Source organism: Parasteatoda tepidariorum, chromosome 1 (assembly GCF_982258835.1).
Source record: "Parasteatoda tepidariorum strain Cologne lab strain chromosome 1, Ptep-v5.0, whole genome shotgun sequence".
In the NCBI taxonomy this organism is placed as follows: Eukaryota; Metazoa; Arthropoda; class Arachnida; order Araneae; family Theridiidae; genus Parasteatoda; species Parasteatoda tepidariorum.
The window spans coordinates 55,252,711-55,279,941 of NC_141755.1; the positions used below are offsets into that span (position 1 = coordinate 55,252,711).

Genomic DNA, 27,231 nt, shown 5'->3' on the forward strand with positions numbered 1-27,231 from the left:
AGAAACTTGAGATTTATCTTACTTACCGAAGTCATTTTCAGGACCAGAAGCAAAATTAACCTTCCAACGTAGAACTAACTGACCTCTGAAATGACATATACCGTTGAACATTTAAAAATAATGCTAAAATCTAAACCAATCAGAATCACGATTGGTTTTCAACATCGCCTAGATTGGCGATCACAACTTGGAGAATCAAGGGGCACCCTCAAATATAGTCTTCCCGAGTTTTCTTAACTATTTGATTTGAAGTCTTTTGTGTTTTATTTGAGGTCATTTTTAATTTTGTATTTTTTGACACACCTAAAACTGGTATAAGAAAAAAAAAGTATAATCAAAACTAACAGAATATGGCAAAATTTGCCATGTTTTTAGTTCTATGGCATTACAGAAAAGCTCGGTAATTTTTACCAAAGGGCGCGGTAATGATTTTGGTAAAATTAATAACAAAATATGGTTTGATAATATGTCATAAAATGTGATAAAATTTGGTAATTTTATCATACTTTAGAGCATGGCATAAGAACCATTTATTTGGTTCAATTTATGTTTCAGTTTTGTAATTTTTACCAAATATGTGATAATAAGAAAGATAATTTTGAAAACTAGAATTTCCGGTAAAGCGTTACCATATGAGTGGAAAATTACCAAATGAATGTTTTAAATACAGTTATATTTTAGTTTTTTATTACCAGAATTATGGTTTTCATTAACGGAAATGCTATCACCAATACAGAACGTCACCATACAGTGCGATCGTCCAACTTAAACCGATCTCTTTAAGCTTATGAAAAATATCGATTATAGAATCGATTTATTCATTAATTTTTCAGTATCATTCCAAGAACGTTTTTGAAATCCTAACGTTGTATGGTTTTCAAATGTTCGTGCATATTTGCACGTATATAAGAGCAACATTAGTGAAGAAACACTGTCGCAACATTAATGACGGAGCTTGTACTTTTTTTAGATCGCACCTGCGAAAGGTAATCATTTTGTAGGCGTTACCGTTTGACCAAGTAACCAATTTTTCGATTGCCGAATTAGATGATTGAAAAGTACTTTGCTACGAAAATTATAATCTCTAGATACTGTAATTATGATGTCTAGAAGATATGACGAATTGATGTTTGTGATATGACTTTATTATGAGGGGTGTGCAGGTATTTTCATTAAGTTGTTTTCAATAATGAAATCAATGCTTTTCCAAATAAATTACATTAGTTTTGTGTCAGAAAGGTTCAATAAAAAAGAAATAAAAAGCTTTTGCTTGTACAAAAATTAATTTTATGAATTTGTTGGAAAGGCTTTGATGACAAAAGCCCTATAATTATAAGTTCCAATGTTGAAGAGATTTTTAAAGATTTATTCTAAAATAACTTCAAAATTTTTCGAACGATTATTTTGATAAATTGCATTAAACATAAATATACATAATCGATAAATCATAACTCTATATATCTACTTGCTTCATATAATAATTTACAGAATAAATAGTAAACATGTTCTAACTATTTATCGCTACAATGCAAGGTCATAAGATGTGTACGTTAAAAAAATACGGAAATTGTTTTTAAAAAATTATAAGCGCTATTTTCGTAATTAAAAGGTACATTGTAAAAAGCCGATACTTGTTAAAAAGATAAATTAATTATCTTCATAATACTCATTAATAATAATTATAAGAGAGCATTGCAAATAATTTATTTATTACTAATAAATGATTTAATATAAATAAAAACTAAAATTTTAAGATCAAAACAAATAATTTTTAATGCATCAAATATATTATAAAAACATAAATAAATATACAAAGCTGCTTCATAATTATTAGGGCAATGTGTATTTTTGAAACGATTCTCCACAAAAATTAAAAATTTAAAAAAGCGAACTATTTTCGCAGGAAAAAATGAAACGGAAATGAAAACTGATGAATATCCAAACACTCCATGTGTCATTCTTGTTTCAGGATGGTTTTTATTCTCTTTCAAAAAACATTACATAGCTCGTCAAGATTCGCAAAAATCTTTTTGTGTTGTAATCTAGGAAATTTTTAGAAGGAATCGAAAATAATTTGGGGTGTTTTCTCTGAAATATTTATTTGGGTTTCACATAAAGTCTTGAGACGTTTATAATATAAAAATATCAAGCCACTGATACGAAAAAAATAATAATTCTGAAATAAATATTGAAAAATTCAATTGTTATAATTTCTATGATATGAATATCTATGATATGAATTTCTAGAAAAATTTCTATAATAAATATTGAAAAATTCAGTACAGTGCTTTATCTAGAAGCCATAGCAGTAGAGCTATATCCTGGAAATTGGGGGTTCGAATCCAGACACAGGAATGAAGTAGAATACTCATGGACTCATTACATTAAATACTAATTAACGAATCAAATATGAACTAGAATTTCATATTGATTTTCTCAAGTATTTCTGTTTAGATCTCATATATTACATATTTCATATATTCTATCAGATCTTATAACTCTCATATATTTGATTGGTATTCGACAAATACATGGCTGCATAATTTCTTGTCCCATGGTATGTGGAAATATTTTAAACATTTTTGCAATGTTTAAGAGAAGCAGACGTTTTTTTTTTTACGGTTTTTGGATTAAATCATTAAAAAAAATATTGAGGTTTAAAGAAAGGTTCTTTTACTTTAAAAATGCAACAAAAGTGGCAAATTAACAACGTTTTTAAGCGTATTTGTGATAAATTTTTATACATTGTATGGCGGATTAGTAGCAATCTTAACATGAACATTTAGTGTCATGCTTCTATTAAATTTTTACATAATTAATTTTTATATATTAAATTTATACAATTTTTAATTGTTAAATTTTTTGTGATATAGCAATGTCTCAAAACAGTTGATTTAGAAACATGTTTACAATATGTACATGACTGCCTATCGTAAACATGTTTCTAAATTAGCTTTAGAATAGTTCATGTAGAACATATTAATGTGCATTATTTGACACATCGATATAACATAATTTTTTTAAGAATGCTGGATGAATAATATGTAGTTAAGTACGTGGAAATTAATTTAAAACTAGGCATCCATCCTTTCAATTCTTTTTATGCTTATTAATGCAACTACAGCTATTATTTACATTTTCTTCTTGAATTTCGTATGTTTTATTCTTTACTTTGCAATTATCCTTATTTTTGCTTTGTAATAAATATATCAGTTTATTTGAACTTCGCTTATTGTAGCAATATCAAAATGAAAATTGCAGACGATAATATAATTTCATTGGAATAAATAAAATACTCTAAACAGACGAAAATACATTAATGCAGACGAAAGCAGATATCCCAATTAATTTTGTCAAGAAAAATGTTTAGTTGAAGTTCAAAGATTTAGCATACTACAATTTAGTGTCTCTGTCATAATTTTATTTAAAAGGATTAATGGCTCATGGGAAGTACATTAATGTACAATAAATTCAGCACAGAAATAAATTAAAGAACATGCAAAGTGGAGAGAAGTTATAATATTTAAATTAAATCATAGTTCACTTTAAGTGCTAAGACTAAATGTGCTTTGTCTTCATTAACACTCAACACAAATAAAGCATAAACATCTTAGCATTACGCAGAATAAAAATAAACAAATAACCAAACGTTTAATGCATTGAATGAAAATGAAACAACCAAACGTGTAATATATAGAATTAACATAAAACAATATTAAACGTTTAATGCATAGAATTATAATAAAACAAATAACCAAGCGTTTAATGCATAGAATTAAAATAAAACAAAAAATGAAACGCTTAATCCATAGAATTAAAATAAAACATGTAACTAAACAGCTAGTACATAAAATTGAAAATAAACAAATAACGACATAATTAAAGACTGTCATAAATTCAATTAAAAATAAAAAGAGAAAATGATAGACTGATCAGTTAACTGTTAGTTTAACTTATTATCTCAGCGGGGCGCTGAGTACGTCAGGTTTGGAAGTGATGCCATTTAGCCGCACTTTGAAGGAAAAAAAAATTCATTTTCTTCTTTATATTCTTCTCTATATTACTCTTATTTTTATTATAGAATTAGAATGGAAATTCTTTCAATAATTCTCTGTGGTCAAAATACATGAGTAAAAACATCACGAATATATAAAATATGTATAATTTAAAATGGCTGATAGAAATTTAATTCTTACAACATTTTTATACGAATTATTGATAATTAAATTTTTCAGCGGAAAAAAACCTTCAGGGTTCATAATGTTGAAATTTAAAAAATAAGGCTTGAAGGATTGTGCAAATTTGTTTTCAAATGATGTTATTAATACCTTACACATCTTTTCATTGTTCATAATTAAATTAAAATGAGATATTTTTCATGCATACATATAAAATCACATTAAAATTTGTGCATAATATTATTTACTTATTAACATAAATTTAAAAAAAAAATTGCTTAACGTTATTTGATGTGTAATCTTAACAATTTGGTAATTTAAATATAAATTCGTAGTTTTGTAAATTGCACTTAAAATCATTTTCTTACTATTGTAGTTTACGAAGGGATAACCACTTAACTGTTAGGAATTACTATAATTATTTTCGGGAAGAGTTTCCTATCAATTAATTTGATTCGTTTGAAGATGATATGCATGCTTTTGCACAATATTTAAGAAAATTCTCCTCATAAATAAATAATTTTAACAAAAATTATAATCTAATTACAACAACATGAAACAAATATGTGGTAAGTAATACTTAAAAGCCTTTTAGTTTTACATTAGAAGTAATGTTTTTGTTTATTTTTGCTGAAATAAACTTTTTATTATTCGGAATAACTCTGAAGCGTAACGCTTTAAAATATACACATTATACAAGACTAGTAATGAATATATAGGCATTACCAAAGAACCCTTATTTTATGGGAGCCTCGAATATTATGAAGTACTAACTGCTATTATTCCTACTCATTTATTTGATGTTAGTTACTAAATTACTAAATAAAAAAGTATTTAGTGAGATAAAAGTTTGAATAGACATAAGAACGCTATAATCGACGTTATTCCTGGTGGTCCATCGTTATTAAATTTAAATTAAGTTTCTATAAGATGTATATTTTGCAGTAATTAATGTTGAATAATGACTTGTTTTTTTCACTAAGTGGTAATAACAAGTTCTTATTTTTCTTGGTAATTTTAACACTAAATTGCCCAAGACCATTTTTGATCGCTTTTTAATTTCAATTAGAAAAACAATGATGCATATAATGACACAATTTCTCAGAATTTAACACTAGAAAGACGGGGAATTAGTATATACCTATATTGCCTGAAAGCAGTCAAAATGACTGGATTGTGAATGCGTAAATAAATTTGTTTAAAATTAGTTTCGAACATTTTTTTTATATTATTTACAGTTATATAACAAGTTATTAGTAAATATTAACAATAAGAAAAATTATATGTTGTACAAAAAGTCACAAAATTATAAGAAATTGCGTCATTCTATACATCATTGTTTTTCTAATTGAAATTAAAAGCAGTCAAAATGATTTCCTTAGGCAATCTAGCTTTAATGACTTTTTGTATCACATAAAATTTTTTATAGTTAATATTTACCAATAATTTGTTATCTAGCTGTAAGTAATATAAAAAATTTTAAAAATTAATTTTAAACAAATTTCCTTACACATTAGTTATTATTTTACAATCCAGTCATTTTAACTGCTTTTGGACAATATAGGCATTTCAATCTTTCTAGTGTTAAAGAACCAAAATAATTAAACATAGCTTTCGAGAAGAGGTACTAACGAATAATAATAAATTTTCATTTTATTTTTGGGAAAAAAGTGATAGCAAAATTTGAATGTTGAAATTCCGTTCCTGAATAGGAAAAGAAGTATTAGCTGAGTTATGGGTACTTAATTCTAGGCAAGCATGCAGATATTAGTATTTTCTATTTCAAACTATTCATAATAGTTATGTATCGCAAAGAACACAGTGAAAACATTTAAAGTTATTTTTAATCATAAATACTTTTTTTGAAAAATTATTGTCCCAATTATTCTACTGTAACACAAAGGTTAAGGTTCTGAGTTGTCATTGTGTGTGACCGGGGTTCTAATCTTGCGGACGGTTTGAAGCTTGCTCATTCTCACAATGATGCGTTGAAGCTTGTCGGGGAAGTAAAGGTGGCCGGATCGCAATGGGAATACCATTGCCACCAAACCTTTGTTCACAAAATACAGGAGTCTTGATTTTGCTTTAAATAATTAATGGCTGTTGATTGGCCTTTTATGATTCTTTGGGAGTTAACAATTAATTTTACGATGAATTAGGAAACATATACAAGCTATCTATACATATATTACCAAACCACTCATTAACAAATGATATTTTTCTGCACTTTAGATTATATAATTAACACACATTTTAATCGTGAAAACTAAAATTACTTATTTCGTTGTTCGATATTCATCTAATTTCTCTGCTATTAAATTGTTTGTAATAGACATTTTTTTTACATCAAATTGTTTTTATTTCTATTTTTTAAGTATGAATGAGAAATGACGAATTAAAATAGTTATTGTAAATCATACCAATCTAATAACTAGTAAAATAAAAAACTTTTTAATAAAAAAAATACACAATAAAAAAAAGCTCTTTTTTAAAATTATAGTTAAATGATTCGTTATCTCTTAAATAATATTGATATTTAATTGACTAAGACAAAAGTATGACTTTATATAATTTATTATAGATAAATAATTGAACACAAATTTGCTAAGGTATTAAAGAATTGAAAATAATGGTTAAAGTAAAAAATAGTAATCAAAGTAATAATCAAAGTAAAAAAAAATCTAAGTAAAAAATTAAAAATAAAATCAAAGTAAACATAATCAAAGTAAAAAATAAAAATAATTCTCCACCATTTTGTCATAATTGACAACAAGTCAAAACACTATTTAAAAGAAAACACGTCAATTAATAAACGTAGCTGCTCCATATTAATCTAAAACTTACTTTAACCCTATATTAATTTATGTGACACTTGTAATTAGAAAATTTCAATGAATATTTAATTCCTTGAAAATATCAATCAATCAAAATATCATATGAAATGAAAAACACATATTAATGAATATAAAAAAATATGATAAGCTTTTGAGCAATTATTTATTCTCCCAATAATTTATTTGAAAAAGATTCGAATAATAAATGGAGTAGGACTTGGAAAAGTAAGAATTTTGTGATTTATTATCACTCTTAAGGGATAAAAGTTTCTTCGAAAGGAAAAAATAATCCCTAAGCAGAGATTGGCTATGGGGTTCGAAAATCAGCCAATGGCGAGCTGTTGTCTAACTGGAGTTGTAGTTTGAGTTTGAGTTTCTGTTCTCTCTTTCTCGTTTTCAGAAGAACCGCATTTCTTTTCCAGTGCGGAGGAAGAGAAATTGTTTTGTTTAAAAGAATTATATGCTGTCAACAAAGTTGATGTAGATTAATGCATGTCTATTTCTCAATGTTGGATTACTAATTTAAGATGAATTGGTAAGTACTTTGTTGACATTCAAAGTAGAATATAATATTAATGAATTAATATGTTACTCTTAATCAACAATGAACTAATTTTTTTAAATAATAATTTCGTATCTATAAATTCTATGATAGTTGTTTAAAACCAGGATCTTTAAAGTTAGAGGAGATTTTAAAAATAATCGCTTTACATTTCTACGTTTTTTGAATATAAAATGTTTAAAAAAAATAAGCAATTCCCAGTACAGTAATGCATATACATTGACTTGATGTACTGCGTTACATTCATTACTGGGTTATAATAAGAGCATTGCCATTTAAAAATGCACAAAAAAGCTAATTAAATTTGTTTTGACTGAAATATTCCTGACTCTTAGAAAAATATTTCTGATTTATTGCATATTTTAAGTGTAGTTCATTCAGAGAAACTGTGAAAGAAAAATTTCGTAGCTGGTTTATTGAACATTTAGTATATAATTTATGTTATATACAAACAGGGTTTTCAATTTTTAAAAATATTTTCCTAATTTCGGCAGTTATTGTTTAGTTTTAATTATTTCTTAGTGACAGTTTCTTTATGCTCTAAAAATAAAAATATGTACTGTTTAAAAAAAAAAGAGTTTTTTTTTCATACAATGTAAAAAATTAAATACATGTAGTTTAATAAACATAAAAAATGCATAGATATGGTAACATTTCAACTGTTTTGAAAAAATATATAGTTTTTTTAAGTTATGACATTTCATATGAATTAACTTATAACTTTATGCGGAAAATTTTCTAAATTCCCCCTATGAACTTAAATCGAATTTGTTTTCTTACCAAACAGATACCAACTTTATTTTATATAAATTTTAGAAATTTTCATTAGTTCTTTAATTAACTTTGTTCTTATTTACTTATTTATATGGAAACATGTATTTTCTAAATTTAAAAAAAAAGAAACTAATCAATAATTTTATGCCGCATCTATTAAAAATTACGAATAAATTAATAATTCCTATAATACAAATTATTCTATTAAATAGAAAAACAATACAATGATGAAATAAAAATACTAAAAACTTAATTTGGGATTAAATAATTGGGATTAATTTGGGGGAAATTTTAAGTACTAAATTTTAATTTACATGCAAATTACAATGAAAGTACAGAATTAAAATTATTTCATGATATTTATATTAAGAAAGAATACTAAAATGAAGATTCGAAAATTACAGCTAAAATATGAGATAAAAAGGAAAAAAAAATGTGAGGTGATATTGAATTCCTTTTTCGAAAAGCTAAGAAAATTATTTATTTAGCTGTAGTACACAAAGGCGTGAATGTGACTCTTGACTTTTGGTATGTAATATAATTGACACGTTGTCAGGTGAATTTATTACTCAGGCATTATTTATTCATCACATTTCTGTATGCACTTAAGAATCATTCTAAAAGTTTCACGAATAACACTTTCTAATAATGCAGGAATGAAGAATGTCAGCTTTATTTTTATCTTTAAAAGAAATATCTAGCATTGTGAACAGACTGGAATTAAATTGAAGTATTTAGTTAAGTATCAGTATATTCAGTATCAGTACTTTTAGTATAAATTTTATTGCTTAGTTAAGTATCAGTACTGCCCTTATTTTATTATTATTGTACTATATAATATTCGAGATTAGTTGGATCGCCAACAGTTATTTGAAATAAAATGTATTTCATGGATTTCTTATGTGTTTAACAAATATGAAATTTAAACCACATAAACCGTAGTGTGTATGTGTAATTAACAGATTTTATTTCTATTTTTAAACCGGCATTGAATAGCCGGCCAAATTCTGAGTTTTCGACTGTCTATGGTCTACTCCGCAGCCCTGAAATTTTGGGCATAATCCAGAATTATCAGAAAGACAAACTAACATTCATGGCGGACTTTTTTTAAACCCGCATTTGCGTTACATGGAGAGAAAAACCACGAAAACCTCCCATTGTTATCTCGACAGCTAGGGGATTCTAACCCATGTTCCTTCTACCCCTGAGTATATTTTACGTGATCGATCCGAGAGCCAAATTCGTATTAATCAACCACCGCTGGCATTCGAACTTCGAGCACCTCATAGGGAGGCGAACGCTCTATCCCCTGAGCCAAATCGGCTCTAATTAACGGATTTGTTATTTTTACTTTATAACCGTCGTTGAACAACCGACCCACATTTTTGGGTTTACGACTACAGATGTTCAATTTCTTAGCCTTGTAATTTTGAACCCAATTTAGAAGACAAGGGAACTCCTGGATCAAGTATTGGGAGAAATCTGCCTTCATGGAAGACTTTTTTAATGGAACTAACCAGCATTTACGTATTTACGTTACATGGAGAGGAAGACCACGAGAACCTCTCACGGTTAACTTGACGGCAAAGGGATTCTAACCCGTGATCCGTCTACCATTGAGAATATTTCATGTCAGTACTGTAGTCGGCGTAAACCGGATGCGGATTTGTATCGACCAGCCATCGCAGGATTCGAACTCGGTTCACCTCTTTGGAAGGCGAACGCTCTATCCCCTGAGCCATCGCATCTCTTAATTAACGAATTGGGGGAAAAAATTACTTCGACTTGTACAGTAACATCGTTGTTTAAAATTTCTTTTACTTAAAGATGAAACATGCAATTGTTTAGGAGCACATTTTGCGAACACTTGCGTGAAGATAATATGGTCAAACGATTCAAACTTAATGTATGAAGCTTCAAATTCAACATTTATGTTTCCAACTAAAAGTTACTATACACCATTGTACGTAGACCACGTGCATCATAAATTTACTATTTCTTATTTCACTAAAATTTAATACATAAAAGACTGAATCTGATAAACAAAGTTTAAAAAGTTACAGACTTAAGAGCTAAAAGTTGCGGAAACAAAGGGTCCTAATAAATTGCCAAAATGCAAATTATAAATAATGATAATAAAGATTTTATCTAAATTTTAAGCTGTCATGACTTAGTGCAACTTAAGCCGAATCCTTAATAAATTCAATTTAAAAAAATCGTAATGAACATAATACTCATTTTTAAAGTTTCATGCATGATTTTCGACTGATTTGAATTTTTTGTAACAAACTATTAAAATCAACATATGGGTCACTACAGAAACAAAACATTCATTAAAATCAACAGATGTCTAACAATAGAAACAGAAATTAAGAAAAATATTTCTAAATTGATGTATTTTAACATTCTTATTTTAATATAGTTTAAATATTTAAAGTATATTCAAGCAATAAGTAGATATGAAACCTTGAAAATAATACAAATTTTGATACCATTGTTTTTTTTTTAAAAAAAAGCTTCGCTGGCCCAGAAATATACACCCCCCCCCCCAAAAAAAAAAATGTGTCATTGACTAAATAAAGCACTCAGAGAAAAGACTTATAGCAAAATTACAGTACTGTATAGCAATGACATTTCTAGTCATTGAATATGATTTATAGCAATTATATAATTTATAGCAATGACAAAAAATTTTTTTCAAACAACGACCCATGATTATGATCCACTGTAGTATGCTAATTTCCAAAACAGTTTTTGAATATCTAATTGTTTCTGAAACTGGAACAAGGTGAATCATAATATCTTCTAATCAAAAAGATTGTTTTGATTAATTGAAACAATAACCTTTTCGTCCGCTTAGCTATTGTGGCATAATTGTAAACAGTTTAATAATCGATATTATTGGGTCTTATGATGGGCACTTCTTTTCCTATTATAATTTTGAAGAGAAATAATGTTAATTTACATTAAGGGAACGTGAAATTAAAAAAACTAATATTTTTCTTTGCTTAAATTAGTTTAAAATATAGAGAAAACATGGAAAATAATAATGATTAATAAAAAGAGAAAAAGAAAAATTTATAAAAATAAGATTTTTTAAAAAGAATATTCAAAAAAATTAAAAATGTTGTATCAAAAAGCCGGAAAAATGAAAAGATATATCTCTCCATCACCTCACACGATTATATCCGCAAAAAGGAGTGCTTTCTAACATTGTATCAATATAGCCAAAGTAAAATATATCATACAATATACATTTTTAAATTTTTTTAAATAATTTTTCTTTTTCTCTTTTCATTAATAATTCTTATTTTCTATGTTTTCTTCTCTATATTTTATCACGACATTATACTTTTTATAACTTGCACCAATTTTTAAAAAGAAATAAATATTACAAGGTACAAAGGCAGACAGAAGTTCCTAATTTTGAAAATATTATACATCGACTAGATGCTCAACTGTACTGGACACTCTACTGTTGGATTCAGTGCAATTTCGCATTATCAGCGTTTCTTTAAAGTACTCCTTGTTCGTCTTTATTTTAGGGAGTACAAGAGAGCATGAAAATATTGTAATGAGATAGTTTAAAACGTGCATATCTACTAACAAGCAACAATAAAGGGATTTTGTGTAAACATTAGAGTACTTGTATGAAACTATTTAGAAAAAACTTTTTTTAAAATTCAGTTTATCATTTAATGTAAAGAAGTAAGCATTTTCTGTTTTTTCGGTAGAATTTAAAAGGAAACGCATAAGACCATTCTAGTGTTCATATGTGGCCTTGAAAACAAATATGTATTTGTTTTAATTTAAGATTAAATTTATTGACTTAGGCCAATTACTTATATCGTAATCAAGTTATGAGTTTTACTTATAATGTAGAATATTCCTTAATTAAAAATTTTATAACTTACTTTTTTAAATTTTATAGTTGAAAGCTGCATAATGTATAATCTACCTGATTTGTACTAAGAAAAATAGTATTTGTATCTTTCAATAAATAAATAAAAAATCCTACAATATTTTAATATGAAGAATTTTTCTGCGTTCTTACAAACGAAAGGATAAGACATTACTTTATTCAAAACTTCATTGGCTTCAAAAATATGCAGATGGAAATAAAAGTCGACATGTTTCAAACACTCAAAAACAGACGCTCATTCTCAAGACCTACCAGACGTGAATGAAAAGAAGCCAAAGTGATTTGAAAAAGAAAACGTTAAGTTACCAACCAAAAATGAAAAATAAAGGCGAAAAGCAAAACAAGAAAAACCGCTGTAACCGTGAGGAAAACAAAAACAAACGAATAAAAATAATCATATTTTCAATAAACGTAATAAATATTTATTTATTTTTCCAATTTGGGCTACAGAGGTTTTTCTAATTTTTTCACTCTTATTTTCCATTTTTCGTTAGCAATTTTACTTTTTATTGTTCAATCACTTTTGTTTCTTTTCATTCACGCCTGCTGAATGTTGTCAAATGCTGGAAATAGGTTGATTGCATATTTTTAAAGTTTTTAATCATTTAATATCTCACCGCTTCAGTTTTTTGGGATATAAAAAAAGGATAGAAATTTGTTTTTTTGTAGGCTGGCAGCGCATAGTACATTATTTTCAAATTTAAAATACTAACGCAGGGATATTTTTCACATCACACCTATTCTACTGAGGAAATCTGATAAATCTTTTTTTTTTTTTTTTTGTACCTTTCAATAACAGGATTTCAGTCAACTCATTAGATTTCTCATTTAATTTTTTTACGGTGTTTAGAACATAATCTATCACCCATACTTGTTTCACGCTCATTGTATCTAGATGGAATAAATTGATTAAATGCTGACATGATTTATATCTGTATTCACCGTAGACTGCTTATCGCTATTAATTTATTTAACAATAATTTTGAGGTCACAGTCTTTAACAATTCGCTCTTTAAATATGATTGCTTTAGAATAAGTTGGAATAGAACGAATTCTCATGGTTGTTTTTAATAGTCAAAAATATAGACAATTTATATTTCAAATATGTTCGACGACATTTCGTTATTTTAGTTTTATTCGTAAATTAATTTAGATTTATAAAAGAAATGTGTTATTTATGAGTATGGAAAATAGTTTTTGTCAGTTCTTTTAGGCCTTCAATTTTATGATAAATAGTAACATCCTCCAAACACAGATATTCTACGAAGTGGAAGTCAAAGATGGTCCTGCAATTCCCTCACATTGCGATGGGGTAGCTTGGCAGCACGAGTTTGGTTTAGAAGTAGGACCACAAATGCTCCATTGGATTAAGATCAGGTGAATTTTGGGGCCAAGACATGACTTGAAAGTCACTGGAATGTTCCTCGAACCAATCCATTATGATTCGACCCTTATGGGTGACCTTATGATCGACCCCAACGGGACAAACTAGCCTTCGTGGAGGAAATAAACCGCATTTGAACTACATGGAGATGCAAAATACGAACACCTTACACGGTTAGCCTGACAGCAAGGGGATTCTAACCTATGATCCGTTTGCCCATGAAGATATTTTATGTCAGAACTATGGGTGTTGCGAACCGGGAGCAGAATTCGTATCAATTAGCCACCGCTGATGGGATTCGAATCTGAGCTAACTCTTCGGGAGGAGAACGCTCAATTCCTTAAGCCACTACGGCTCACACTGTAGTAATTTTAGTACATTATAATATATTATTTATCAAAAATAAAATGAGAATTCTCCATTTTTTTCTTCAAATATACACCATCCATTAATAATTCGCATTTAATAAAACTCTTGAAATAAATAACAATGAAAATATTGTTTATATTCTTTGATAAAGAGTCATAAAAAGAAATTACAATTAAAATATTGTTTATATTCCTCAATAAAGAGTCATGAAGGAAAATTACCATAAAAATATTGTTCATGTTCTTCAATAAAGAGTCATGAAGGAAAATTACTATAAAAATATTGTTCATATTCTTCAATATAGAGTCATGAAGGAAAATTACCACAAAAATATTGTTCATATTCTTCAATAAAGAGTCATGAAGGAAAATTACTATAAAAATATTGTTTGTATTCACATTCAAACAATATTATTCTTGAGGAAAAACAACAAAAATATTATTAATGTTCACATTTTACAAGGAAAATAAATAAAAATACTGTTGTCGCTCACATTTAATAAAACTTATCAAGGAAAATAACAGTAACAGTATTATTGATATTTAAATTTAATGAATCTCGTGGGTTGTTGATTATTACATTTAATATAGCTCACGAGGAAGAATAAAAAAATAAAGAAAAAATAAATGTTGAAATATTGAAGTTTGCAAAATACTTATAACGTGTGACTGTACTTTTCAACGTAATTCTCAAAATTTAGTAGAAAAAAATGCAAGAATTTTCTGTTTTAAAATTCTACGGAAAAGGATGGTGACTTTTTAAGTAATGAAAATATAGGAATGAAATATAAGAAATATTCCTTATCTTCAGTTTAATTTCATTGTTTAGACTACGAAGTGATTAAATATAAATTGTAATGATTCATCCCCAAAAATGAAATACTATCTATCCTCTATGAATAGAACAAATTAAAATCATTGAAATGAAATTTCTCAACTGGATAAAGTTTCAGATTTTATGAATTTTAAGCTTTGTGCTAACAGATCTGTACTAATTAAAATGTTAAGCAGACAAAAAGAACTTCATAAACTAAAAGTATATTTTTAACGAATACATTGGATCGGGAATAAAAAAAAGGTGGTTAAAAAATTTTAATGAGATATTTCTTATCGTTTATTTTTTATAAAATAATTACTAAGAAATATCTTCAAGATAAAATACAGTTTTGATAAGATGGTATAGCTTATTTATATTCTGCTAGAAATTCTTTTGTGACGTCATGTTTTATTTATAATTATTTAAAATATAACATTTTAATTGTTAAATTTAAAATAATTTGTTTTTCATAATCATAACAAGACTCTGAAATATTAACATCATTATCTAAAAATGATGCCATTTCTTCCTAATAGTTGTTTTCTTTATGATTTAACTAACCTAAATAATAAACGGTACAAATGAATAATTATTTTACGGTTAAAGGCTAAAAGGTGAAAGTCAATAAATCTGAAGGAAGGAAGTATTAGAAATTACACATAAAAAACTAGTAAATGACTCACTATAAGTCTCTTGTTTATAAGATGGTTGATTTAGAAAAAATGCTATCATTATTACGGTTGGTGATTGATAACATGCAAAATGAGTTACAACTAAGAAATATTGCGTCATTTAATGAAATGCACGAATTTCTTGTGAGGATTACGTGCAAAACAGTTTAGCCAAGTCATTAAGAGAGAAAAAAAAGTGTATTATAGGAACATAAATATAATTTTAATTTTACAATGATTGTTTCGATTATGAGTGATAGTTTTTTTCCGACAAATAATAGATAACACATTTCGACATTTCGACAAAAATAAAGAAGAACTAAAAGGACCTTTTAAAAAATATTTAGCTTAGAGAGAGAAACAGATTGCAAATTTGAATTTAGCGAGATGAAAGTATAAAAATCTGTAAAAAACCTCATGCGACGGGAAAAAAAATTGTTTCCTAATGTAGTTAATGGAGAAACAATAATTATTTTATGTTGTTGTATAAAAATTGTGTCCAGAAAAATATACAAGCCTAGATAACACAACTTTACTATGCTTTATTTACGCAAGATCTTTATAACTGATTCTAAACTTCTGATATGAAAATTCATGATAAATTAAACCAAATATTTTGATTAACAGAACTTTAAGAACTATACAGTTAAGAGCTTTTTATGAAAAATGTTTTTGACAGAATTCGTGAAAACTTCACTCTTATTATTAAGAATTTTTTTTAATGATTTTTGGAAGATACTGTTAAGAAAATGACATTTATTAATATAGTGGAATTTTATTAAAAATAATGAAAAAATTATTTTAAAAATAGAAAAATTATTCAAAAACTGAAAGTGAAAACTTGATTCAGAATGGTAAAATATAACAGAAAGATATTATTTCCCCCGCTTGTTATAATCTAGATAATTTTAGGAAGAACACTGAAAAAAAAATGTTTATTTTCAATATTTGGTTAAAACAGAAGCGCATAATATGATTTATCGAAATGAGAATGAAATCTTCGTTAAAAGATTGATATCATCACAAGATGTTCAACGCTTTGCGGTGACAAATGAGCTCAATAAACACTAGAAAAAAGTTGACGAAAGGTTATTCACATCATTCAAGATAACTTTCTATCTTTGAAAAGTAAAAAAAAAAAAATATTTATTTCAAACAGTATTAAGAAAATAGTTTTTGGACACCGAAATTTGTTACGGATGATGTATTTCAAACTGAATATTGACAAAAAGTTGTTTTTTTTTTCTATCGTCAAAAAATCCAAAAATCTTCTTGCCCAAAATTGAATTAAGAACATAATTTTTTGTCAAAGAGTTGTTACAAAATGATTGTTGATAAAACGTTAAGCTCAAGACTATTTTCTAAACTTGTTAATATTTTTGAAATACAGTCGATGTATTTGAAATTTAATATCAATAAAACACTGATAAAATCTTTCTAGTTTTCTTAATAATAAAATATATCTTTACTAGATTCTATTTGCGATTCGAATCTTCTTCAGTATTTCAAATGAAATCCTCTGTAGTTAACTTAATACGCCGACAGGAAATAATTACATAGTTATTCTATCTTAAACTAAGCAATTTACTACTTGAGAACGTTTCTAAGAAATATTTTTATGAACAGACAAATGCATATTGAAACTTATTTTGTCTTTCCTGTTCCTCTGCCATTTACATAAATTGATACATTTTACAGCCATATCAACTTAGGATTAACTAGATCGCTTTTTTCACCAACCCCTACGATTGCTTTGCAATATTTTTTTTATATAATACTATATAATATAGTACATAATACTATACTTTTTATATAATACTATACTTTTATACAATACTATATAATATAATACTATATAATACTACAAATATTGATTATTACTAAATGAAAATTGAAAATTATTCAATTTAAAAGTCCTGAAATTCTTCATGGTGTTAACACAGATTTAATTACCAATACTATCGGAATAATATTTAAATAATCATTTTGCTCAGCTATCAATTCAACTGCGTTCACAAACTTGTTTTTTTTTAAAAAAATATATACTTGTTTAGTTTTTCATTACAATAAAAACTCGATATATGTTTTTTGCCAATGACATTTTTAGCAATAGTATAAAAATTTAATTCCTAGGCTTTCTTCGCCTTTTCAAATACTTATTTTGTAATAAATCTTTCAAGTTCATATATTGACTGTTTTACTTAAAATTTATTATAGGAGTAAATACAACATAGTGAAAAGCAAATATTTACTGCTAAATAATTTTAAAATAGTAATAAATATGTTCATTGTAAAATTTGACGCAATAATGTTATATCTTACGATTATTCACATCACTTTTAGTTTTAAATCTCTAAATTTGAATTAAAAACATTATACAACTAGGGAATAGTATTTAGAAGGAATGTTAACTATTGCAAGTAAATCAAAGATTTTATAAGTTTTTTTGGGTAAATACCGTGAATAATGGATAAATAAATAATTTTCGGGTATATATCTTTATAACTTTTTTTGCTGATGACAGCCAAAGTTATTTGAATCATCATTGTTTAGTTATGATAATATCAGGTAATATAAAGATATGTAATAACATTTCAACAATTTCCGTCAGTTGCAGTGATACCATCAAAATTTTTTACTTCTTTATTTTCAAGATTTTTCATCATTTTATGAATTGTAGAAATAGAAAAGTATTTGAAAGGTTTTTTGTTGTTTTTATCATATATATTTTGATTTGATCTGCAGATTTATAGAGGCATTTCATCATTTTTGAAGAAGAATGCATTTGAAATGGGATAAAACTATATTTAGCGGCCTATCTAACCAAATATGAAATGTAATCACAATTTTACAGTTAAAATAAAAAAGAACCTTGTGGTACGAGAATGTATATAAAGTTTGAATAGTATACTTTCTGCAATCGAATTATAACCACTAAATATTGGTTTTCATATTTTTAAATAATAAAATAAATAATCTACAGCAGTTTTTTCGTCCTTGCTCTTGTGAGGAGGGTACATGTTTATTTTGTTTCAGAACAGATATGTAATTATTCAAGGCCACCATTATTTAAATATGACTACGTCGTGCGAACTGCAACAAGAAGACTTCCTTCAAATGCAGATGTCCGCAAGTCTATAGGTGATATAGATTGATTCATTGCCAACTTAAAAGTCGTGCCGTTCTGCATGACCAAACGGAGGAACGTGTCGTTAAGAGGAATTAGTCTCCTAATGAAAAGAACAAAAAGAAGAAATGTGGAAAACGATTCGGTTTGGCATGACAACTCGTTTTGACAACAAGATTGAAAGTTCTTCCGTCTCTCCTTGTTCCAGGAAGGGAGGAGAGAGCACATTCAATCCCTTGGTGTAATGGGTTGTTTGACCCTTAACTTGACCTGTTTGTTAAGCAAGTAAGTTACTAAAATGTTATACACCCACGCCTTCCATGCCGATGTCTGTGGGAATCAGATCTGAAGTAATGATGAGCTTTTAGCTCTCTACTGGCAATTACTGCTTTTATTTTCATTATCGTCTGCTTTATGAATTTACGATGTGGAGATAGAAGTTGTAGAATGCTGTGAATCTGTTTCGTATCCATTTAATCACATATTTCGGAAGTGTTAAGTGAAGGTCTATGATCAGCGTAAAGCTTGAGGGAAGTTTGAAAGGAAGCCCCTAATTTGAGGGAAAACATACTTGATAGATTGTTTTTGGTGCAAAGAAAAAATAGACTCCGATAACAAAGACTCTTTCATGAAGAGAAAAATTGTGAATATGGGTTGGCTAGAATTTCTTTTGGGATTTAGATTGTTTATATTTTAAGTTCATTTCTTTCTAGAAAAAAGAATTGTAATACAGAAACTGGCACCATCAGTTTTAGTAGAAGGTTCTAGTAGTCATTGCTGCAAATTTTGAGGAAAAGTCAGTCATTGGAAGTTTTAGGAAAAGTAAATATAACTGTAATTTTTCGATCAAATAAAAATATTTGTCAGAATTTTTTTAAATTGGATGAAACTTGGAGTGCTAAAATTTTAATTTCAAAACAACAAATACAATATTATGCGATAAATAGTAACATTAAATAAGCAAAAATTTTTTTTTTTTTTTTTGAAATTTTTTTGTAGTTATTCACAATTTCGTCCAATGGGTATAAAGTCAAGTCTAGAAAAATGTCAAGTAAGGTTTAAAGTTCCAGAATTCGTCATTTTCGAAGTGATCTCCAAATTGTTTCATTTTCACAATTTGAGGGAGATAATTAAAAAATTCAAATAAAGATATATTTAGCTCCCTTTCGTTGAGCATGGTAGTTGAAGAATTTAACGGATATTTAGAAACAAATGAATTAATATGTCACATATCTACAAAAAGTTTTAATGAAATAAATTAATATTCATTCTTTGTTACGTAATATTACGCATTCTTCAAAATAACATTGGATCACATGTAAGGTAACCGACTAACGACAAGACTACAAAGTTTCTAATTATACCTCCCTTTTTTTGCAGAACATTCTAATTTCAAGTAATTGGACAAATTTCGAGAGCGTTTTTATTTCTTCCTCGCTGAACTCTTAATTTGCGATCCTTCATGTGTATATATATTTTTTTACTTCATATTTATACGGATTGTAAAAATATACAATAATAGTGGTCATTTCGGAGCCCCTTTATGACATTGTGGAAAAATTTCGAATTTTCCGATTATGATCTGATAAAAATGAGAAAAATGTAAATTTATTCATTTCCGGAAAAAAATAAAATTCTTAGTACATTAATTGTGTTATATAAATCGAAATATTTCTGATTGAATAGCACTACATGAAAATACGGAATAGCACTATGCGGATTGTGAATAGCACTATAAGTTCAAAAAAGTTTCAATAAGTCAAGGACTTTAAAAAATATTCAATCTTTCTACTCTACATTAAATTGGTATGAGCTTTCAAACAGCAAAGGATCCTTTATTTTCTTGATTCCATATTATTTTTTGAAAATTCTTTTCTGTTTCATTTGTTTGTAAAAAAGTGCCATATGTTTATTCATTTCAATAGTTTTGTGTAATAGTATACGTTATAAATATTTCTTGGAAATACATGAATTTTCTTCAAAGTTATTTTTCGATATCACTTTTAAATAAAATTTGGCATTTAATTTTTAAGTAGGGATGCATGTTTTTTTTTGTTGTTTTGTTTGCATCGTTTAAAAACATTACTTTTCGATTAGCAATTTTGCCCAAATTTTATACGGAGCTCTGTACTAAATGTAAGTTCAAGTTTCAATCGTTTTTTGGCCGCTAAGAGCAGAATTTATCATCAGTCTAAATTTTAGCCTTCTTTTTTGAATCGCAAGAATGCTCAGATTTTAACTGGATCAGTGTGCTTATTGACAATAAGAGTTTTATTAATTTTGTAACAGCTACAAGTCGAATTTAAGCTTGATTATTGAAAAACGAAAATTTATATCCAGTCTGAATTTTGACTCCAGTTCGACTAGATAGATTGTTTATATGTTTATTGGTGATCTATGTTTATTGGTGATCTATGTTTATTGCAGGATAGCATTACAATTTTAATCTTTTTTAACCATTACAAGCAAAACTTTTCGTCATATTATTGATACAAAAATCATCATCATCAATGGCACGACAGCCCAGGGTGGGATTTGGCATTCTCAAAAAGTTTTTTCCAGACTGACCTTTTTCCTGCTAGCGTTTTCTAGCTTTTAGTTTTTAAGACTAAAAGGTCTTTTCTCTAGGCAATCTATCCATCTCAAATTCGGCCTGTCTCTTTTTCGTGTGCCAACTGGTCTGGCATTGAAAACTCTTTTTGTGGTGCGGTCTTCATCCACTATTTTATTCTTTGTTGTTTAATGAAGTTAATAATGCCAGGTTCATTAAATGAATTCATTATAAAAAATTTTTTTAATCGTTGAAACGAATTTTGATAACTTTTCAGTTAGTTAGTCTAGCGCATGGGTCGCCAAACTTTTTTGATCATAGACCCCTTTATAATTTTTCGAAATCTCCATCGACCCCCATAAAACTAATTTTCTGTTAATTAAAATAAAACTCTATTAGATACTGTGTTTGTACATTTATTTTATAATTTTCAGCATTTTTTAGAGTAATAGTACATTGTGTAACAATAGTTTTATGAAAAATATATTAATGTTGAAATTTAAATACCTTAATATTTATTTAATAATAAGTAACTATAAATAAGTAGAAATAATAAGTAAAGTAACTACAGATTTATTGCTTCTTAATCAATGAGATGGGTGTGCCCTGTGTTTTATTGCAAGGTTCGCTATATTGGGCTCAAAATTGGTCAATTTTAATCTTAAAACCCCTCGAAACTCCACATTTAATTTATAACGGTACGTAGTTAAGATTGAATTCACCGATTTACCCCTCCGATTCGGATCGACCCCCATTCGAACCCCTGGCTCAGATCGACCCCCGCTTTTGTTAAATAGACCCCTGGGGGTCTATATAGACCACTTTGGCGACCTCTGGTCTAGCGTAAAGTGATCTGATGTTCTCAAGTCACGAGGGCAATACTCGAAGTACATTAATTGTTCTCAAAAACTCTCAAACTCTGAAAACAAAATGATCCCAAATTTCAACGTGTCCTCAAATGCTCGCGAATTTTTCCGCTTATTATCTTTTTTATATCCAGTCAAATATATATGTATAAAAAATCAGAAATACGCATGTTTTTTTTAAAACATGATAAATTCTGTCTTGCGGAGAAAACAAACGAAAATCAAAAAAGTGCATTGCTACAATTAACAGATGAAAACGCGTACTCATCTTCTTAAAATTATTTCATCACAAAAATTTTTTTTTTTTCTAATTATGTGCTCTTTCATTTTACATGATTCAAATGCAGTTCTAATGGTATTTCAAAATTGTTTAGTTATGGAAGCAATTTTGATGAAAATGGTTCTGTATATGATATTAGTTATCGGTTTAAAAAAAATCCTTGTTGACATATCATTTAATATTTTTCAGAAGTATATGAGTATCCTCAAATCACAAAATTTTTCGATGATGCATCACTGATTTGTCTTTAAATCATGGTTTATAAATTTGATCCCCTTAGACTAGAATATTAAATTTTCAACTATAGCCTTATGCCGATGTTAAAAAAGAGCTATATTTCTTTTTAAACGTTGCAAGCAAAATTTATTGGCAAATTTCGACCACTTTCTGACAAACTAGAGCTCTGTACCAGATGATAAAACAAATTGCATTTATATCTTGAATGTTGTTAATAAAATTTATCGCCATTTTCGTGTTAGGTCTAGCTAAAATAAAACTTTTCTCCTTCATTGTCTTGATGTAAAACGTATTTTTTTTTAAAAAAAAATTATTTTTATAACCAATCTTGTTTTTCAACACGAGAAGTGTAAATATAACTTGTTTTAAAAAAATATCTTAGTCTTTAACTCATCAAGTTTAATAACCTTTGATATTTTCTTTTCTAAACTTTTTTTTTTCAAATCGTGAACCAACTTCCCCTATCTCTTTCAGAACGAAATTCAAGAACTCAGTGTCTTTCTCATGTTAATCTATATAGAAAAAAAACTGATTTTGATCTCGCCGCTTTCACAAGATATTTCATTGAAACTTGGTGAATTCAACCATGCCTTTAAAAATAATACAATCTATCTGCATTGTGTCGACTCGAAAAAAAGAGGCCTTTTCTCTCAGCTGACTGTGCAAATGGGTCTCTTAAGAGCGATTGATGCTGTCCTCAACATCATTCAGTTGAGGCTAAAGCGGTATTTACATTTCTCACTTTCATCATTCAAAGAGGGTTGCAGGGTATGATTTAGTGAGCAATAAATTCTCTTTTTTCACTTTTTAAGGACTTTCGTTTTACTAAGTTACGCATACAATAATCATTTTTAATGAGAATTATAGATAATTAACTTTTTTTATATTGTCATTGCTTTAAAAAAAATTCCAATCGGTTTTTTCTTCTTCATATTTTGTGATTACTATATGAAGAAATTGTAATTTCAAATCCTTCAGTTTCTAAAGCGTTATTTATATTTCTTATTTTCTTCATTCAAAGAGGATTACTGGGTATGATTTAGTGAGCAATAAATTCTTTCTACTAAATTAATTCTTTTTAATAAATGACCAGTTTTTACTAGAACTTTTGTTTAACTTACCATTGTAGAAATTTTTTTTCTCCAGTCATTTGACTCTGTTTTGTTCTTTTTATATGCAAGTATGCAAAGATTGTAACTTCAACTTTAAAGTAAAGTCTGAGACTATATTCTATTATCACTTAACTGCACAGATTCTACATACATCGAATTAGATTAACAATAATAATAAAAAAAACGTAACTATTTCAGTACGTTCTTTGAAGAAAATAACTTCAAACAGCATAAGGTTCTAGGAACATAAAGATGCTGAATGGACAGTCTAAGAAACATTTAAAGACACCAAATGGAATGTCGAAGAATTCCATGACGATGTTAAATGAAATGTTATCATTTTATTAATTGATTTGGATTTTAAAAAAATTTTGATGATCGTATGTGTAATCATTGTACTTATAAAATGTTGTATAAAGCTAAGGAGAACGTGAACTTTTGTTTTTCAATTATAAAGGAGGAAGTTATAGTGGAAACAGGCTAAAATAATGAAGTAAATAGGGTGCGGTTTAGAACATTTATCTGCATGAGGAAGACGCTTTAATCGTAAATTAGTTCCCATCGTCTGGGAGCCTGCAGTGCATTAATATTATCACGATTGTATTTTTACACTACCGCTATAATTACTCAATCTTAGGATCATTCATGAACGAAAAAAGGTGTCTTTAAAGCATTCTAAAAACATTTATCGTGTTTGTATTTTACGTCTATCGATGTAAAATATTATTACTATAATGATTTGCAATGGCGAGTTACGTATAACACTTTGCCAAGTGTAATGGCATCCAAAACATGATACAATAAAATATGATTTAAACATAAACATAATTAAAGCTCAAATAAACATCTAAACATAGCAAAATAAAAATGTTAAATAAAAACATAACATAAAAACGTAGTTGAAATACAAAAAAGAAACATAACGAGATATACAGTATACTCGGGTTGCCATAAAGGTAACAATATCGACCATCACGGTGATCAACTTGGTGATAATCCAAGAGACACCTCGCAATATACGATAGACTATCCGTTACAAAGCAATACCCTGTAAAATATCTGCTATTGCAGAAAAATGTGAAGTTCGTTACCTTAGTTTGCAGAACTCTTAAATGTTAAAATCAAATAAAATGTCTACTGTATTTAATTGGTATGAAAATTATTTTTTATCAATGTATTACTTTTCTATTTTAAACAGCTAAAAAATATTCAAAGCTATTTTGTATATATTTCAGACCTGTTGAATTCTTGTTCTTCATATGAGGCATGAAAAAATATCTGCATTAAATAAAGTATACAAACGTAGTAAAAGGAAAATATATTATAGCATGTTATAAACTGTAGTTTAAAAACCACAGTTAAAATCAAACGAGCTTTTTTGTTGTTAAAACAAAACTAACCATGTTTTTAAAAAATACTTTTGGGAATTAAAATTTCCATAATTTATAGAAATTCCGTAGTTTGATTAAAACTAAATGATGTTCATAATTGGTTATAGTCACATCCCACGTTTTTTTTTTTTTTTTTTTTTTTTTTACTACTTTGATTTTAATTGCTTATTGAATCTGTATTACTTTAAATAAACTTAAATCTGTAATTTTCAAATGTTTATGTAAAATTGGATATCCACAAAATGATCCATGTAAAATAAATCAATGTGAGCAAATTTAAGATTAAAGTTGTAATGTCTTTTAAAAAAAGCTTAAAGTAAAATAGACCATCCTTAATTTCATGTTCTCTCAGCTATTAAAACTAGTTTATTTATAAAATTATAGAAAAATGGAATGCTCTAAAACTTTATTTTAATTTAATTGTTAAATATGTTATTATTGCTAATCAAAAGTAGAAATAGGTATAACGTTGTTTTTTAAATTTTATTTTTTTAAGTTTATTTTAAAATTATTTTCTGTTACAATAAAATGTATTGTATATATGCCGTATATTTATATTCATCATTATAATATTTTTAAATTTGCTTTTTTTATATTAAAAAAGTATCCTAATTATATTAAAAACATGAGTTAAAAAAATACTCAAAGTTGATTTAAAATATTTTTAAGTATTTTTTTTTCTCATTTAATGCTGAAGTACTAATAAAATAACATTTAGGTATTAAATGTTTAATCGTATGTTAAGTGGAGTTGTAATAAATAAGCATATTCTAAATATTTAGTTATACTTTTTTTTATGTTCGTATATTTATGAAAAAAAGGAACCATTTTTTAATTATTTGCTCAAAATACTAATAAATTTTTCAAAAAATTTCCATAAAAGTTTTTTTTATGGTTCCGTTACTTTTTGGGGCCTAAAATATTATTTAATCTTTTGTTATAAATACATAAAAAATCCGGTTTAAACCGAAAAAAAATTGTGTTTTTTTCCTACCCCGGGAAAAAACAAAGATGACTGCCAAGTAAACGAGGGCGCCACTCTCGATTTTAAACAAATATAATAAATGTGGAGTTATCTGCACATTAGCAGCCATCACACTATACGTACATAAACTGAAGTAATTATTTGAACAAACAATATAGCATTATTTTGAGAACATATTTAAAAAAAAAAAAAAAAAAAAAAGCAGAATGAGAAAAAACTCTGCCACCAAAATACATTTTGTTATCTCAGTTAGAAGAAGTCATACTTATAACTTTTTGTTATCTAATCAGTAAAAATGAATCAGTGAGTCATCTTTAACGGTTCTTATTATAAACACATTTCATAATTGCATGTAGTATATCTAAAAGATTCAAAGATATCAAACTTTTGAATCATTGATAATTCAAAAATGATTGCAAAAGTTTGATAAAAGTATCTCTATAACTATTTCTTCTTAGCCTCATAATTGTATGAAAGACACATTTTGAATTAAATTGACTTTATATGCACCGATAGAGAATTCATGGATAATTACTAAATACTTATCGGGAAAAATGTAAAACAAGTAGAATTTGTCAGTATAAATTGTCCAATTAACAATCATGTATTTTTCTATTTCGAATAGAATACTTTTCTTTGTTTCAGTTAAAAAAAAATAAAGAAAAAAAACTAATCATCATGAATAACTAACTATACGGTAATTTAAGAAGTAACTAAGTTAAAAAAATTTTTTTAACCAATAGCAATAATAACATTGTAAGTTGCCGTTGTTTTCTGTCCGAAAACCATAAAAATTAAAAATCAAACTAGAGAAAAAATTTCTATGTATTTTCGAAAGTAAATTGTACTCTAATCTCGAGTGGAAAAAATAGACGAAACTCGGCTACGACGTAACACTAATGCGATTTTAATTTACTAAGCAAGAGTAGTCGAATCGAAATTTCAAGCCATTACATCCGTTCACTAATGATCAGCGAGAATTTTCCTTTGTGAGTAACTAAACTTTTTTTCTTCACAAAAAAAAGATTGAACGCCATTCTAGTTTAAAATTATCAGACAAGCAAAAGTAATAGAATTGAAATTCAAAATCTAAGACCTGTCCACTAATGGTTAGTAGGAATATTACATAAGTAAACCCACTAACCATTGTTCACTAATGGTTAGTGGGTTTA

At 27.2% G+C, this 27,231-nt stretch overlaps 1 protein-coding gene across 2 annotated transcripts in view; it reads left to right on the top strand.

Moving 5' to 3' along the window:
• Nucleotides 1–27,231, top strand: part of LOC107455600 (inverted formin-2) — a 136,586-nt gene that overhangs the window by 17,554 nt on the left and 91,801 nt on the right. Inside the window, exon 1 of one of the 2 annotated variants that reach the window (XM_087164500.1) lies at nt 7,383–7,547. The exons of the other annotated variant lie outside the window; for it this stretch is intronic. The gene's annotated coding sequence lies outside the window, so the exon portion shown is untranslated. Of the gene's footprint in view, nt 1–7,382; nt 7,548–27,231 lie in introns of those variants that run through there. 2 annotated transcript variants of the gene reach the window in all.